Below are 17,500 nucleotides of genomic sequence, written 5' to 3' on the forward strand. Positions count from 1 at the left end.
GACTCAAAAAAAAAACAAACGAATTTGCAAATTTTCATTCTTTGAAAACAGAGTAAGACTTCCTTGTATCCCTAAGATGTTTAATGTCAATGTTGCATTCAATAATAGTAGCACAATCAATAGACTTAAAAAAAAAAAAAAACATCTATGGAGATAGCGAAAGATGTGCCCAAAGCCGTGGCAAGAATTTGACATAAGCTACATTAGCAAAACAGGAAAGGAATTAAAAAATAGAATAAACCAACACACACACACACACACACACACACACACACACACACACACACACACACACACACACACACACACACACACACACACACACACACACACACACACACAGGCGCGCGTACACACACATACCACACACACACACACACACACACACACACACACACACACACACACACAGTCACACACACACGCACGCACGCACACACACGCACGCGCATACTAAAGTGTATATATATATATATATAATATATATATATATATATATATATATATGATATTTTTCTACATATTAAGAGACAATAACCATAAAATTGACTTGATTATTGCCAAGAAAATAATACCTTGATTAATTCAACAACAGACGAGATTATCATAAAGTCCATTAACATAAAAACAACTTTTTAAAATAATATGAAGTAAAGTATGAGTTTGTAGAAATTAGATCATTTTGTTATTAAGAGATACGGTGACTTGACCTCCCTACCATCCTCCATGGATGGAGAGATCCCCTCTTGCATCCCTCCGTAGTTCCCTCCTCAAGGTGTGTGTGTGTGTGTATGTGTGTGTATGTGTGTGTGTGTGTGTGTGTGTGTGTGTGTGTGTGTGTGTGTGTGTGTGTGTGTGTGTGTGTGTGTGTGTGTGTGTGTGTGTGTGTGTGTGTGTGTGTATGTGTGTTCCTGTCCTTTTGTTATATTATGTAACCAATAAACGTCTTAAGAAAGGAAAACATTCAGATATTGGTTATTCAATTTCACAGTGGCGCGGTTGGTAGAGTCCTTGACTGTCACTACGGCGGTCCAGGTTCGAATCCTGCCCAGGGCTGAAATAGTTTCAGTATCGCTGCGCTTCGAGTCGTTACTCCAACTCTCGTGTGTGTGTGCGTGGAAGGTCACAGCGTTACCCATAGATCGGTCATACGAGCTCTGATCTCTCTTCCGGGAGGGAAATAGCTGTCAATCACGAGTCCAACACGTGATCCAAGACCATGGTGAATCACACACTCACATGATCATACACTTACGCAAACACAGATAGAGAGGAAAGAAGAAACAAGCACACAAAGACACACAGAGAGAGATGGTGGTGTGAGACAGATTAGATAGGAATGCAAGCATAATTGTTGATATACACCCAAAACTTCTTTCCATTTTCTTTTCCTTTCCTACTTTCCATCACATTATTACTTTGTCTTTAGACCCATGTCCCGTTTTCAATTCCTTTTCATTATTTCTCAACTTTATTTTTTCACTCTCTCTCATCCCTTTTTCTCTTGCAACCCATCGTAGTCTCCCTTTTTATCTTGCTCTCTCTCTCTCTCCCTCGCTCTCTCTTTCTCTCTTCCTCCCACCTCTCTTTCTGTCTGTCTGTCTGTCTGTCTCTCTCTCTCTTTCTCTCTCTCACTTTCTCTCCTCACTCTTTCTCTCCCCTCTCTCTCCCTCCCCCCCTCCCCCCTCTCTCTCTCTCTCTCTCTCTCTCTCTCTCTCTCTCTCTCTCTCTCTCTCTCTCTCTCTCTCTCTCTCTCTCTCTCTCTCTCTCTCTCTCTCTCTCTCTCTCTCTCTCTCTCTCTCTCTCTCTCTCTCTCCCCCACTCCCCCCAACCCACCATTAGCTCAATGTGTCCTCTGGTTGTTTAGTTTGTCTGTGGCGTTTTGTGGCATAACACTTGGACTACAACTTCAGCTCCTCTCAACCTCTCTCGTCGGCTCGAGTGTACTATTTGGAATATTATTTATGGAAAAAAACATTCAGGGCATCTCCGGCACGCCGGCTCCTCCTCTTTTTTTTTCAAATTCACTTTTTTCTCCATCTCTTTCTCGTCCCCTATGATTGTTTTTCCCATATTTTGTTCTATAAAAATATTAATTATTTCACCTATTTTTCTCTCTATTTATAGTCCTTTTTATTAGGATTTGATATTTTGTTTCTAAAGGAGGATTACATTGATATTTTAATTCTAAATTCACGTTTTTCTCAATTTCTTCCTCGTCCTCTATGATTGTTTTTCCCATATTTTGTTCTACAAAAATATTTGTTATTTCACTAATTTTCTCTCTCTATTTATAGTCCTTTTTATTAGGATTTTTTTTTTTTTTTGAGGGAGGAATATATTGATATTCTAATTCTAAATTCACTTAATTCTTTTTTTAATCCCTACTAGTATGTTTTTATTCTGTTTTATGTATGATTAGTTTTGCCTTTATTCTACCTTTCCATATATTCCTCACCTCTCTATATGCTTAGGAAATGGAATTTAATTTCTAAGAGTTCTTTGCTTTCTGTTTTGTTCATGAAAAGAGGCTGCATTGCCCTATCACCCTTCATATATTCCACCTTGACAGTCCTGGGTCGTTTTCGATTTTTAAGTTCCTCTTTTTCTCTACCCTCTCATTCACCTGGACTCTTCGGCTCTCTCCTTATCTTCCTCTTTTTACTCTCTCCCTCTATTGCCTTCTTCTCTCTCCTTTACCTCTTCCATCACTTTATTCCTTTTACATTCTTGCGTTTCTATTTTTTTTTTTTTTTAGTTTTCCTTTCCTCCCTCTTTGCTTTTCATTCTTTCCATGCTAACTTACCTTTCCCCTCATCCTCTCTCTCTCTCTCTCTCTCTCTCTCTCTTCCTCTCTTATTTCCTTTCCCTCACCATTCTCTCCATTTTCTTTGCTACTCCTCGCATCACTATCTACTTTTCTATTCCCCTTTTCCAAACACATCCCTCCAAAATTTGTCTTCTTACCAACATTCCTTCCAGTTTCGGTTCGCTAAATTGCCTCTTTCGTTCCTCATTCCTCCACCTTTTCTACCACCAAATCCACATCCTCTACCTCTTTCATCTATTTACCGAATACCCCTCCACTTCTCATTCTTCCTCTTACTTTTCTCCTTCCCGCAACTGTTGCTACTAATATCTTTCTTCCCTTACACGTTCTTCTTAACCATCTTTTCCTCATCCTTCCTATTCATGTTCTTCCTTACCTTCCTCTTTCTGTACTTTCTCCCTATCCTTCTGTTTCTCTCCTCCTCCTCTTTTCTCCCACCTTTTCGTTTTCTCATTAAAGTTGTTGCTTCTACTTCGGCAACTCCTCTTCGACCACCACGACCTGGTCCTCTTCTCCTTTCTCTTCCTCTCCTTATCTTTCTTATCCTTATCCTGCTGTTCCTCCTGCTGCTCCTACTCCTACACCTCCTACACCTCCTACCTCTACTATCTCCTCTTCTTCCTCCGCCTCCTCCTTCCAGTCCACCTCCTCCTTCTCTTCTTCTTCTTCCTCCTTTCCCTTGGTGTTATTGTGGAGTTGCATTTTCTTGTCAAAGCCTTTGTTAATTCGTAATGCGGTATCCCTCGTTCGTGCCACCTGTCACGTGTGCGTGTTTACGTGTGTCCCAATCTGAGTGGCGCATACATTCGTAACGTGTCATATGCGTGTATGCGCGCACGTGTGTACGTGCGTGCGTGCGTGAGTGCTTGTGTGTGTGTGTGTGTGTGTGTGTGTGTGTGTGTGTGTGTGTGTGTGTGTGTGTGTGTGTGTGTGTGTGTGTGTGTGTGTGTGTGTGTGTCTGTGTATGTAATTCATCATTGTCTTGGATTTCGTGTCGTACTCCTGATCGACAACTATTTCCTTTCCGGAAGAGAGCTCAGAGCTCATATATTACCGATCTATGGGTAATGCTGTGACCTTACACACACACACTCTCAAGTCCCCGCCAACAAGAGTTGGAGTACCGATTCGCAGCGCAGTGATACTGAAATTATTTCAGCCCTGGGCGGGATTTGAACCCGGACCGCTGTAGCGGCGGGCAGAAACTCTAACAACCGCGCGCGCGTGTGTGTGTGTGTGTGTGTGTGTGTGTGTGTATGTGTGTGTGTGTGTGTGTGTGTGTGTGTGTGTGTGTGTATGTGTGTGTGTGTGTGACGTGACTCAATGAGACCATATAACCTCAAACCACGTAATGCCACGGACCTCCTCGGCTATCGGTTCTCCAAGTGTACGACATGACCGCTGCCTCGTCACGTCATACATACGTAACACGTCGCAAGGTGACGGAAATGATCGTAACACATGTTACAATGTTTGCATACGTGTTGGCCTCAGCCGTGGCTACTCAAGTGTCGATCTAACTCCCACGTGGTAATCGATCCTGTTTGAACCAACGGGTTTGGAATTCATGTACGGTATGTGTTTTTTAGTGTTCAGTGTGACATTAAAACAAATGGATTCGCACACACACACACACACACACACACACACACACACACACACACACACACACACACACACACACACACACACACACACACACACACACACACACACACACACACACACACACACACACACACACACACAGAGAGAGAGAGAGAGAAAGAGAGAGAAAGAGAGAGAGAGAGAGAGAGAGAGAGAGAGAGAGAGAGAGAGAGAGAGAGAGAGAGAGAGAGAGAGAGAGAGAGAGAGAGAGAGAGAGAGAGAGAGAGAGAGAGAGAGAGAGAGAGAGAGAGAGAGAGAGAGAGAGAGAGAGAGAGAGAGAGAAAGAGAGAGGAAAATTATAAAAACAATAAGAGAGTATGACCGTGTGTGAACAGAAACAAAACCTGTCACATTTTTGCTGCAAATACTAAAACAAAAAATACATAACTAAAAACATAATAATTAAAAAGATAATAAAAGGCTTACCATACAAGGAAGCTGGATTCCTGATGAAACACTAGTCAGCGCTTTCACCTATCAGCTACAAATACACATACCTGTTGAAAAGGAAACTATCTTAGTATTTTCCATTTCGAATTTCTTGACGTAATTACACATAGATACACACGCACATGTAACGTCTTACTTTGTTTTACGTATACAAAACATGAAAACACAAAAAAACACATAATCTTCCAAAAACTTAATCTTCCAAAAAATTCAGTACATGATCACGTAAACAAACACAAACATGTACGTAAACAGTTAAATAAACAAACACACAAACAAACAAACAAAATAAAAATAAAGAGAAAAAAAAAATAATACTCGACGTGGTAAACAGTGTAGGGCGCAACAACAATGGCTCCGTAACTTGAGTCGCTGCTTTATCGCTCTTTTATCTCAAGTGTTTGTTGCTCAAGGGCGCTGCCGTTCTTTCCGCGCTCCTCCACCACCAGGAGCCGAGGTGTCCCCGAAGTCGAGATCGTACTTAGTGTATTGGTGACGTGATTAAAGCGAGAGATGAATAGGATCGCTTGCTCTACTGGATTATGAACCATAAAAGAGTTCGTATCGATTTTCTCTTAAATGTTTAGATAGGTGAATAAAGGAGAAATAATGAATAATGAGCGAAAAATTAATGAATCAATAAGTAAATAGTTTAAGAAATGATAAGTAAACAATAGAGAACTATGTAATAAATCAATAGAAAACATAGATGACTAAACAAGTACTTCAATAAATAGGGACAATACGGTACTCCCCCTTAGGTACCCACTGGAACAAAACACCTTTCAAAGGAGAATGACCAAAATGATACATAGGCTCAGAAATTTAACTTAGAAAAACAGGCTTTGGCACCTTAACTTACAGGGTGATCTAATAGGGGTATTGAAATGGTTCAAGGGCTCGAACTAAGGTGATGCAGACAAGGTCATCCTATTACGACAGCAGGGTGAGACTCGTGATAATGTATTGAAATTGGAGAAATTTAGAGTTAAGAAGAAAATAGGCCTGACCTGGTTTACCAATAGAGTGCTTAACGAATGGAACAGACTTAGAAACCATTTAGTGAGCGCTGAAACTATTGGTTCTTATAAGGGAAGGTTAGTAATGGACATGGAACTTCCTAGTATCGTTTATCCTTATGTTCTTAAGCAATAATTTCGGTAAGAAGTTATACACATGGACACTCCACTGACCTTCTGGTAGACGACAACTTGAGATTTGGATTTGGATCTTCAGGAGCCCAGAAAGGAAGCTCAGGCCTTAAGAGTTCTTCGAAGCCATTTTCCTTTTAATTGCAATCGTTACAAGTGCATACATAAACAACCAAACATAGATAAATATATAAAACAAACATAAATATATTGATAAATAGGTAAATGAATAAATAAATAATTAAAAATACATAAATAGAATTAACAAAGAAGGGCATCCTGAATTAAGTAATGTACACTTTGTGTCTGTACAAGAGCTCGTCCTTCCTGACGTCCTCTCGTGGTTGACTCACGAGCGTTGTGGAAGGTTCAGTCTTAGGATCGAGATTGGCCGGGGAAACACAATAGGCCCTGGTAACAACAATGACCCCCTACGCAAAGGGGAGCTTCCCAAAGCAATCATCAACTCCAATTTCTATCACTCGAGCATTCTCAGGCTGTCGATTCAGGTACAAGTATTGGCGGAGTAGTCGTGAATTTGTCGAGACAAAATATTCTCGGTCTTGTCGAAATCCATTCTTTAGACACACGTCCGTGCGCGTGTGTGCACGTACGTGTGTGTGTGTGTGTGTGTGTGTGTGTGTGTGTGTGTGTGTGTGTGTGTGTGTGTGTGTGTGTGTGTGTGTGTGTGTGTGTGTGTGTGTGTGTGTGTATCTGGTGTAACGACAGGCTGCACTTAACCTCTTTACGACTGTCACTCATTCTTATGGCTATCAAACAACATATCATTCGCTTGAAGAAACACCCCTCCTTCACCTCTGTTTTCCAAAACCTTTAAAACACATTTCAATAAACCTGTGAACAATAGTGATCGTTCATACAAGTTCCAGCATTAACAGGCAATTCCATTCAGCTGGTGGAAACCCCGGATCATTTAAGGGTTAACGAGGGCGAAGAGGTAGCCTGAGTTGACGCAAGTAGCCTGAGTTGACACGTGCGTTTCTGGCCTTTCAGAAGAAGAAGAGAGGCGTGTTTGTGTTGCCGAGTGAGAGAGCTCCAAGTGGCTGTTGATGTTCGAGCGGGATGCGTTACGAGGTTGCGGCCGCGCTGTTTAGCTTCTGATAGCTAAAGTGGAACCATCATTACGCAAGATTTACGCCTTATTACGCTGACGGGCTGGTGATCGCTCGAAGTGGGGTGGTGGAGCGAGTGGGTGGGCGAGGCGCGACTGGGACACTGCAGCAGAAGTGCAGCCCGAAGTGAAGCGGCAAGAGGCAAGGTAGCTGTCAAGGTTGAGGTCAACTGACCTATTACCTTGTCCTTAAACCTGGCTATCACGAAATGGTAAATACTTCGTACTTCGTGATTCACCTTTATGAACAGGCAGACTCTACCGTGCTCAAAATCTTGTTGGCCTCTTTCTCCTTCAGATGAATTCAAAACGAGTTCAACTTAAGGGCTGTCAGCGTCATTACTCCATGGGGTTGGAGTCCTCTGGTGTTTCCTCTTCCTTTTTCTTCCTCCTCCTCCTGTTGTTGTTGTTGTTGTTGTTGTTGTTGTTGTTGTTGTTGTTGTTGTTGTTGTTGTTGTTGTTGTTGTTGTTGTTGTTGTTGTTGTTGTTGTTGTTGTTGTTGTTGTTGTTGTTGTTGTTGTTGTTGTTGTTGTTGTTGTTGTTGTTGTTGTTGTTGTTGTTGTTGTTGTTGTTGTCTTCTTCTTCTTCTTCTTCTTCTTCTTCTTCTTCTTCTTCTTCTTCTTCTTCTTCTTCTTCTTCTTCTTCTTCTTCTTCTTCTTCTTCTAGAAACATCAAGGGGGGTCGCTGTGGAGGTAAAGCGGCCCCGCTGTAAATGTTCTATGTCTTGCTGCATTGCTTCTGATCTGGGCAGTGGACAAGTGATAGGGATGACCCATTATCCACGAGGAGCTAAGATAAGGGGGAAACAAGAGTGGCGGACAGGAGTGAAATGGCCGGGAGTGAGTGCGTGCCTTTGACTCGGCTACCTACTTTACAAGGAGGAAGAAGCCCTTGGTAATAGAGAGAGATATAGGAACTCGTTCATTCTTGCAATTTCTCCATAATCCTTGACCGCGTGAAACCAATATCTAGACGGCACTGATTGTTCTTATATATATATGTATATATATATATATATATATTATATATATATATATATATATATATATATATATATATATATATATATATATATATATATATATATATATATATACGAGTATATGTATATATATGGCTGTCGCCAGGCGATTTCATTCATGTAGGAAAATACACCTTCAGTTTACGGGTTACATCCCAATTCAATTAATCCGTAGAAAGCAGTGAGTGTTCTTATATTTGTTTTTTGATGACTAAATAATTCTATTTAACTCAGGAAAAAGCTTCGCCATAAATATATCAAAACTATAAGATTAAGACCCTCCTTATAATGAATATATATGTAAATAAACAAATAAATATGTAATATGATTATTTGTTAATGATTGATGAATGGTAGTTAATCAATTATTAGGTAAATGGGTAAATAAATAAATAAGAAACACTTGTACCAAATGAACATAAGAAGCCTTGCTAATAATAAAAGGAAGCAAAGCTACTCTACCAGCATCTTTAACAGGCCCAGATGGTATACATTAATAGATAAATAAATAAATAAATAAATAAATAAGCGACAAACAAATATACAAACAAACAAACCAAAACTACACATCTGCTCAGTACTAATCAAACTCAAGCTCAATTGCGAACCTCGTCTAATATTCCCATTGGCAGGGTTTGATTATTTTTTTCTTTTTTCTTTTTTCATTTTTTCTTTTGAGGGGGTGTGGGGGTGTGGGGGGGTCTCCGGAGTGTGGTTGTTTGCTTTCACCCACACTCTCGAGTTCGTCTTCCGCATCGCCCAACCGCCGGACCTCTCTTTTGTTGTTTATTTCTTTGTTTTGTTGACGCGACTCCAGTGGGTGTTGTTACCAAAGGTTTTGTGTGTCAGGTTTGTGATTAAAGGCTCGACAAAGGATGAAAGGAAAGGCGTTGGGTGAGAGGAGGGAGAGGAAGAGGAGGAGGAGGAGGAGGAGGAGGAGGAGGAGGAGGAGGAGGAGGAGGAGGAGGAGGAAGAGGAGGAGAAAAAAAGAGGAGAACGAGAAGTATGAGAAGGGGAAGAGGAGGACGAGTAAATAGAGAAGGAGAATGAGAAGAAAGAGGAGGAAGAGGAAAACTGAGGTGGATAAAGAGAAGAAGGAGGAAGTAAAGGGTGGGAGCAAGAGGGAAGAAGAGGAGGAAGAAGAGGAAGAAGAGCTAGGATGAAAAAGATGAGGAAAGAGAGGAGGTGGATGAAGACTAGGAGGAGGGAAGGAGAAAGAGGAGGAAGAAAAAGGGGAGGAGAAAGAGGAGGAGGAAGAAGAGGGGAAGGAAGGATAGAAAGAACAAGAGGAAGATATAATAAGGGAAGGAGAATAAGGACGAGGAGGAGGAGGAGAAAGAAAAGGAGGAGGAGAAGGAGGAGGAGGTGAAGTATTAGAGAGAGGAGAAGGAGGAGGAGGAGGAGAAGAGAAGGCAGGAGGAAGTATGAGTAAATGCGGGAGAAGGAAAAGGAGGAGACTGAGGAGGAGGAGGAGGTAAAGGAAGAGGAGCACAAGGAGATGAAAGATGAAAAAGAGGAGAGTGGGGAGGGGAGGAGAAGGAGAGGAAGGAGCAGGAAAAGAAGGAGGAGGTTGGAGAAGAGGAAAAGGAGGAACAGGAGGAGGTTGACGAGGAGGAAAAGGAAGAGGAGTAGAAGAAGGAGGAAGAGATGAAGGAGCAGGAAGAGGAGGCAGAGGAAGAAATGGAGAGAGAGAAGGTGGTAATGGTGAACTGAGAGGCGGGAGGAAGAGTGAGGAGGGTAGAGAAGCGGGAGGGGGGGGTGACGGGGGGAGGCGGACGAAGGAAAAGACAATGAGGAACATAACCCATGAAGTAAAAGAATATCATTGAAGGGGCAACTAAAGAAAGGAAAACTCGCTGAGGAGGAGGAGATGGAAGACGAAGTAGAAGAAGAAGAAGAAGAAGATGAAGAAGAGAAAGCAAAATGAGTGGAAAGAGAAACAGAAATAGTACGAGAGCGGAAAAAGAGGATATAGAAAGAGGAAAAGGAGGAGGAGGAGAAGGAGGAGGAGGAGGAGGAGGAGAAGGAGGCGGATGAGGAGAAAATTAAGAATAAGGATCAGAAACAGAAGTGGGAGGAGGAGGAAGAGGGGGAGGAGAAATGAAGGAGGGAAGAGAAGTAGGGGAAAGGAATGTAGGAGGAGAAGGAGGAGGAGGAGAAGGAGGAGGAGAAAGAGGAGGAGAAGGAGAAGGAGGAGGAGGAGGAGGAGGAGGAGGAGGAGGAGGAGGAGGAGGAGGAGGAGGAGGAGATGGAGGGGGAGGAGGAGAAGGAGGAGGATTACAAAGAAAAGAGAGTAGGAGGAGGAGGAGTAGTAGTAGGAGGGTAGGAGTACATATGAGGAGGTGGAAGAGAAAGCGAAAGAGGATTAGGGAAATGCGAAAGGCAGGAGGAGGAGGAGGGTGAGGAGAAAGGGAAGGAATAGGAGGAAGGAGAGGAGAAAGGGAAGGTATAGGAGGGTGAAGATGAGGAGGAAGAAGAAGAAAAGGAAGAGAAGATGGAGGAAGAAAAGGAGGAGGATGAGAATAAAAGAGTAATGAAGGGTCGAACAGTGAAAGGAGTTAAGTTCAGACTGAAGATACTAGAGGAAGAAAAAATCGTTGAGAGGGAGAGGAGGAGTTAAGGAGGAGGAGGAGGAAAAGGAGGAGGAGCAGGAGGAGGAGGAGGAGGGAGAGGAGGAAGGGGAGGAGGAGGGGAAGGAAGGAGAGGAGGAGGAGGAGAGGAGGAGAAAGAGGAAAAGGAGGAGGAGCGGCAGCAGGAGGAGGAGGGGAGGAGGAGGAGGAGGCTAGAGCAGCGGGAGGGAGGGTGTATCGAAACAGAGAATCGTACATGGGTAATCCGCTAAGAGTTACTACTAAAGAGGTAATTTTTATCAACAAACAAAACGCTGCTATGAATGAGGAGGTGGATGTGACGAAGGAGTAGGAGGAGGGAGAAGTGGAGGAGTAAGAAGAGCAGGAGGGAGAGGAGGAGGTGAGGGGAGGAATGAACAGGAGGAGGAGGAAGAGGAGGAGGTGAGGGGAGGGATGAACAGGAGGAGGAGGAAGAGGAGGGGAAAGAAGAAGAGAAAGAGGAGAAGGAGGATGAACAGGAGGAGGGAGAGCAGGAGGTATGGAGGAGGGGGAGAAGGAAGAGGAGGAGGAGAAAGAGAAAGAAGGAAGAGGAGAAAGAGGTGGAGGAGAAATAGAAGAAGGAAGAGGAGAAAGAGACGGAGGAGAAAGAGGAGGAGGAGGAGGTGGAGAAAAAGAAGAGAAAGGGGAGTAGAAGGAAGAGGAGAAAATGAGGAAGAGGAGGAGAAGAAGGAGGAGGAGGAGAAGAAGGAGGAGAAGGGGGAGAAAGAGGAGAAGGAGGAGAAGGAGGAGAAGGGGGAGAAAGAGGAGGAGGAGGAGGAGGAGGAGGAGGAGGAGGAGGAGGAGGAGGAGGAGGAGGAGGAGGAGAAGGAGGAGAAGTGGAGGAGAAGGAGGAGGAGGAGAAGGAGGAGGAGAAGTAGAAGGAGGAGGAGGAGGAAGAGGAGGAGGAGGAGGAGGAAGAGGAGGAGGAGGAGGAGGAAGAGGAGGAGGAGGAAGAGGAGGAGGAGGAGGAAGAGGAGGAGGAGAGAAAGAAGGGATGAGGAGGAGGAGGAGGAGGAGAAGGGGAGAAAGAGGAGGAGGAGGAGGAGGAGGAGGAGGAGGAGGAGGAGGAGGAGGAGGAGGAGGAGGAGGAGGAGGAGGATAAGAAGGAGGAGAAGAATAAGAAGAAGAAAAAGAAGGAGAAGGAGAAGGAGGAGGAGAAAGAGGATGTGGTCAATAGGAGGAGGGCTGGAGAGAGAGAGAGTAATAGAAAGAGAGTGAGAAAGAGTAAGGATAGATAGAACCATAGAAGCTACACCTGTGAAGAAGGAGTCCAGAAGCCAAGAGATACGCAAGAGATGGGGACGACTTGGGCTAATCATTACTAATTCTTTTTGACATGGGGAAAATACATTTGCCTGTCCTTCATCCTCATCTGATTGCTTGACCAAATATCAATACCAAATCGAAAATGAATATATTAACAACTAATGTGTTATGTCATTCAGATATTCTCTGGTCAGCCAATCAGAGTAAGCCAATCATAGCAAGCCAACAAACAATACAAATGAATGAATTAACCAATAGATGAATAAGTAAACAATGAATAAAAAAAATAATAAACAAACAAGAAAAAATGAAAGTGAATAAGTTGATTAATTACTGAAAGTAAACAAATACAAAAATATAATCAAACAAAAATATATATGAGAGAAATTCGCTAGTAACAGCGACATCAATCTGATAATTTTTATGACAGTCGCATGCAGGATTCGAACCCACCGCTTTCGGCCACTCGTAAGATCAGCTTCACACAGCTTTAACACACCACACCAACAGAGTCTATGTTGGTGTAGTGGGTTAAGGCTCTGTGAAGGTGATCTTACGGGTGGCCGAAGCAGTGGGTTCGAATCCTGCATGCGACTGTCATAAAAATTAAAAAAAAAAATATGTATATTTATATACTGTAACTAGGGCACAAATGGTTGGCCGAGACATAATCACAGTACACTGGGAAAGGAGGAACAGGTAAAACCCTTTGAGATGATTCAGCAAAATCTGAAAAGCTGAACAAGAACAACATCCTCATCATCATCATCATTATCGTCATCATCATTACCGTCATTGTCCTCATTATCATCGTCATCATGATCATCGTCATCATCATCATCATCATCATCATCATCATCATCATCATCATCATCATCATCATTATCGTTACCGTCATTGTCATCATTATCATCACCATCATCGTAATCGTCATGATCATCGTCGTCGTCATGATGATGATGATGATGATGATGATGATGATGATGATGATGATGATGATGATGATGATGATGATGATGATGATGATGATGATGATGATGATGATGATGATGATGATGATGATGATGATGATGATGATGATGATGATGATGATGATCATCATCATCATCATCATCATCATCATCGTGATCGTGATCTTCGTCATTGTCATTGTCATCATCATCATCATCATCATCGTCATCAAGATCATGATCATCGTCATTGTCATCATCATCATCATCATCAACTGGGATTATACGCCCGTTGCTTCACTTCCATGCCGGCGCCAGTCCCCACAGTCCCTCTATGAAGACTCCCATGCTGCCACTCCTCCCACTCCAAATAACTCTCAACTTGCCCCAGCAGCCATGAATTCTGTGGGCGTCTCTCCCCTTTGATTCCTCCATCGAGAGTTCTCTCTTATGGACACGCCCTGAGTCAGGAACTGAAACTACTTAAAGTGAAAAAAAAAAAAAAAAAAAAAAAAAATCTAAGTTCTTCTAGCGCAACGTTTATTGTCTGTGTGTGTGTGTGTGTGTGTGTGTGTGTGTGTGTGTGCGCGCGTGTGTGTGTGTGTGTGTGTGTGTGTGTGTGTGTGTGTGTGTGTGCGATTTTTTCATTATTAGTTCCTGTTTTCCTATATGTTTTAAGAATCATTTCACGGGGGATAATTCTGAGGAAAACTAAAGATTCTGAAGAAAACTAAAAGAATTAAAGTCCGTATGTAAGAGCATATGTTTTACCTTAACGAAGTCTTCCTTCACCTGTCTTATTTTGTCATTCTTAAATTTCATAGAATCAGTATTTCACAACGTTGCGTCAAACATATATGCATTAATTCCCGTCCACACTATAGCAAAATCCACCTAACCCCATACCCTACTAACCTTGCGCAACATTGAAGTCTCTCATCAAACTCCACAGAATCGTCTAAATTTAGCCAGAACAAAACCTACTGTCATATTACCTCAACCAAAATCGATGATGTGGATAAGTCGAAGCCAGAGCATCTAACTAGACGTAACAGATGCAGGGGAAGGAGCCTGAGGATGCTTTAAGGACAAATTCATCATCGAAGTGATGAAGGGGAGGTAGATGCACTGTGGAAGTGAACCATGCAGGGGATGCGATTGGGTGAACAGAAAATGATGAGGAAGTGATTGGGGAAAGAGGAGGGAGGAGGGAGGATCAGGAGAAAGAGGGAGGAGGGAAGGAGGAAGGGAGGAGGGAGGAGGGAGGAGGGAGGAGGGAGGAGGGAGGAGGGAAGAGGGAGGAGGGAGGAGGGAGGAGGGAGGAGGGAGGAGGGAGGAGGGAAGAGGGAGGAGGGAGGAGGGAGGATGGAGAAGGGAGTAGGGGGATGGACGAGGGACGTGGGAGGAGGGAGGAGGGAGGAGTGGGGAGGGAGGAGGGAGGAGGGAGGAAGGAGGAGGGAGGTGGGAGTAGGAAGGAAGGACGAGGGATGTGTCAGGAGGGAGGAGGGAGGAAGGAGGAGGGAGAGTGGAGTAAGAGGGAGGGAGAGGGGAGTAGGAAGGAAGGACGAGGGACGTGGGAGGAGGGAGGAGTGAGAAAAGAAGAGAGAGGAAGGAGGAGGAAGGAGGAGGGAGGAAGGAGGAGGGAGGAAGGAGGAAGGAGGAGGGAGGAAGGAGGAAGGAGGAAGGAGGAAGGAGGAGGGAGGAGGGAGGAGGGAGGAAGGAGGAAGGAGGAAGGAGGAGTGAGAAAGGAGGAGGGAGAAGGAAGGAGGAAGAAGAAGGGGATCGGAGTGTGGAAGGGGAGGGGGAGTAAAGGAGAGGATAAAGTGGAGTGCATGACAATGGAAGTGTGGGGGACAAGTTGCCTTGAGTACAACTTCAGGTAAAGGGGAACATGAGGATGAGGGTGAGGATGAGGGTGAGGGTGAGAGGGAGGGTGAGGGTGAGGGTGAGGGTGAGGGGTGAGGGTGAGGATGAGGGTGAGGGTGAGAGGGAGGGTGAGTGTAAAGGGTGAAGTTGAGGATGGAAATCTGGGTGAAGACGAGGGGGAGGTCATCTCGAACATATCTCAGTTAACTCCTCTGCTACGTTTTACGACATTGTTATGTATACTAACTGCTGGCATGCAATTTCTATTCATATCTTATTTCTCTTTATCTCTATTTTTGTTTTATTCTATTTTGCTATGAGCTATTTTATTCTTATTTTACTTATTGATTCTTATTCTGCAACGGAAGAATTTCCTTGATGCCTTGATCCTGTTTCTCTTCTGCCATGTGGTTTTAGTCAACATCAAAAGTAAAGATGAGATGCTCACAGTATTCCAATAATAAACACAAAGCGTAACAAAATATGTTTTGTCTGCAATAACCAGTGTTTCTATTGAACATAACTTCAAAAAGAGTGACCACACAAATGGTAAAGGAGAAATTGAGGAGGGTGTCTGAACGAAAGAGAAACATAAAATCTAAAAAGAGTTTAGCTTTTTTCTTAATTTTTGAGTAGTGCCAAATGATCGTATTTCTCTCAGCAATTAGTGTGTTTCCTTATGATCTACGTGGTACTTTGTCGATTTTTAGTCTATTCATTACAGCCTCTTGTGGCTTTATTCTGGCTGTAGCCAGGTAGTTTTATTCACAAAAAAGCTTAAATTTGTCTATTTATCTTTTCATTACTATTGATGTCATGTACACTTAATTTGGCTAAACCCTGGCGATTCTATTCAGCCCAGGGAAACGTCTTCCACTTTAAAAGGTTCCCAATCTTTTCCTCTAAGTATTACTGAACCATCTCTAGATCACGTGGTCTATTATTGTTTTTAATTGTCTAGAGAAGAGAGAGGATTGGTGGAGGTAGTGGTGGAGGTGGTGGAGATGAAGGTGGAAGATGTGGTAGTGGTGTGGAGTTGATGGTGGATGTAGTGGTGGCGGTGGTAGAAGTGGTGGCAATGGAGGTGAAAGTTGTGGCAGTGGCGGTGGTAGTAGTATTAACAGTGGTGTGTGTTAGTAGTATTAATTATTGGTGATGGTATCTGTGTCGGTAGTGTTGGTGGTGGTAGCGTTTTCACCCAAACAGCTCGAGCGATGCAACTCTTCAAGAAATTTCGAATTAAAAGCTCGGCAGCGAAAGCGCGGGAGAGAAGACATTAATTTTCGCACTGACTGTAAACATAATACCTGAGCACCCTAAGAAGAGTCCCCGAGTACTCCAGCGGTCTCAAGTACCCATTCTTTCAACTCTTTCTCTTTTCTTCCTTCGATGTGTCTTCAACAATACTTGATCCTTCTTCCTCTTCTCAGTTTCCATTGTATTCTCCTTTTGACTCCTCCTTATCCTCCTCCTCCTCCTCCTCTATATTGTTCCTCTGTTCCTCCTACTTCTCTTCTTTCTCCTCCTCCTCCTCCTCCTCTTCTTGCTCCTCCTCTCCCTCCTCCTCCTCCTCCTCTCCTGTAGTCCCAATATGCTCACTCATCTTCATCACGGAATTGCTGAACGACCACAACTGCGCGCAAATTATATATACGAGGATGCGGATTCTGTAGCTAAGCAAGTATGCAGCGAAGTGCACGCAAACGCACGTACGCACACACACGCACAGAAAGGTACACGCATACGTATGCGCGCACACATACACACATGGGTGCATGGTTGTATACATCAATCTATTTACAGACGGCGACAAGATCAGTGGCTTCCTAAAGCTGAATAAAATCTTTAAGCTTTAGCCAAAATAAATGTTCAAATAATCATGTTAGAATTAACTTAATGATGCAAAAGAAGTTTATTATTCTGTTCTGGCAGCTGAAGAACCGAACAATGGCCTGAAGAAGGTCCCAACTAAAAACAACCTCCCTCAGGATCAGTTCTTCATCTCAGATGCATGAAAACAATGTGTTACAATGGATTGCCAACAGAAGACCTATTGCTTCATAAAAAAAAGTAGGATAAAAATAATGCTTACGTGTTTATTAGAGTGGACCTTAAAAAAATCGAACTGCAAAACATTCAATCGGCTCGACTGGAATCTTATTACATTCATTGTTGACGTGATTGGCGATTTTTTTTCTTCTATGGAAAATCAATATTCTAACATCTTGAGGCTGTTATTTCTTGTCCGATTAATATATATGTATATATATATATATATATATATATATATATACACATATATATATATATATATATATTTATATTATTATTATTATCATTATTATCATTATTATTATTATCGGTTCAAATATCATCAACTTGTTTTCAATTCCTGATGGTCTATATGGGGTCTTTTCTGAATCTCCGCTCTATGACAAATTAAAGATATTCAAGCGGTTTCTGCATTTTCTTTATCTTATATTTTAATAAAATCCTTGTGTATCGCTGCTATACTACTTCCTATTTTTGATAATGATATTTGGAGAGCATCCGGAAACCTGGTATTCTAAGTGTTTGC

The sequence above is a fragment of the Oratosquilla oratoria genome, chromosome 25, assembly GCF_046742065.1.
Source record: "Oratosquilla oratoria isolate Oo_2021 chromosome 25, ASM4674206v1, whole genome shotgun sequence".
NCBI lineage: Eukaryota > Metazoa > Arthropoda > Malacostraca > Stomatopoda > Squillidae > Oratosquilla > Oratosquilla oratoria.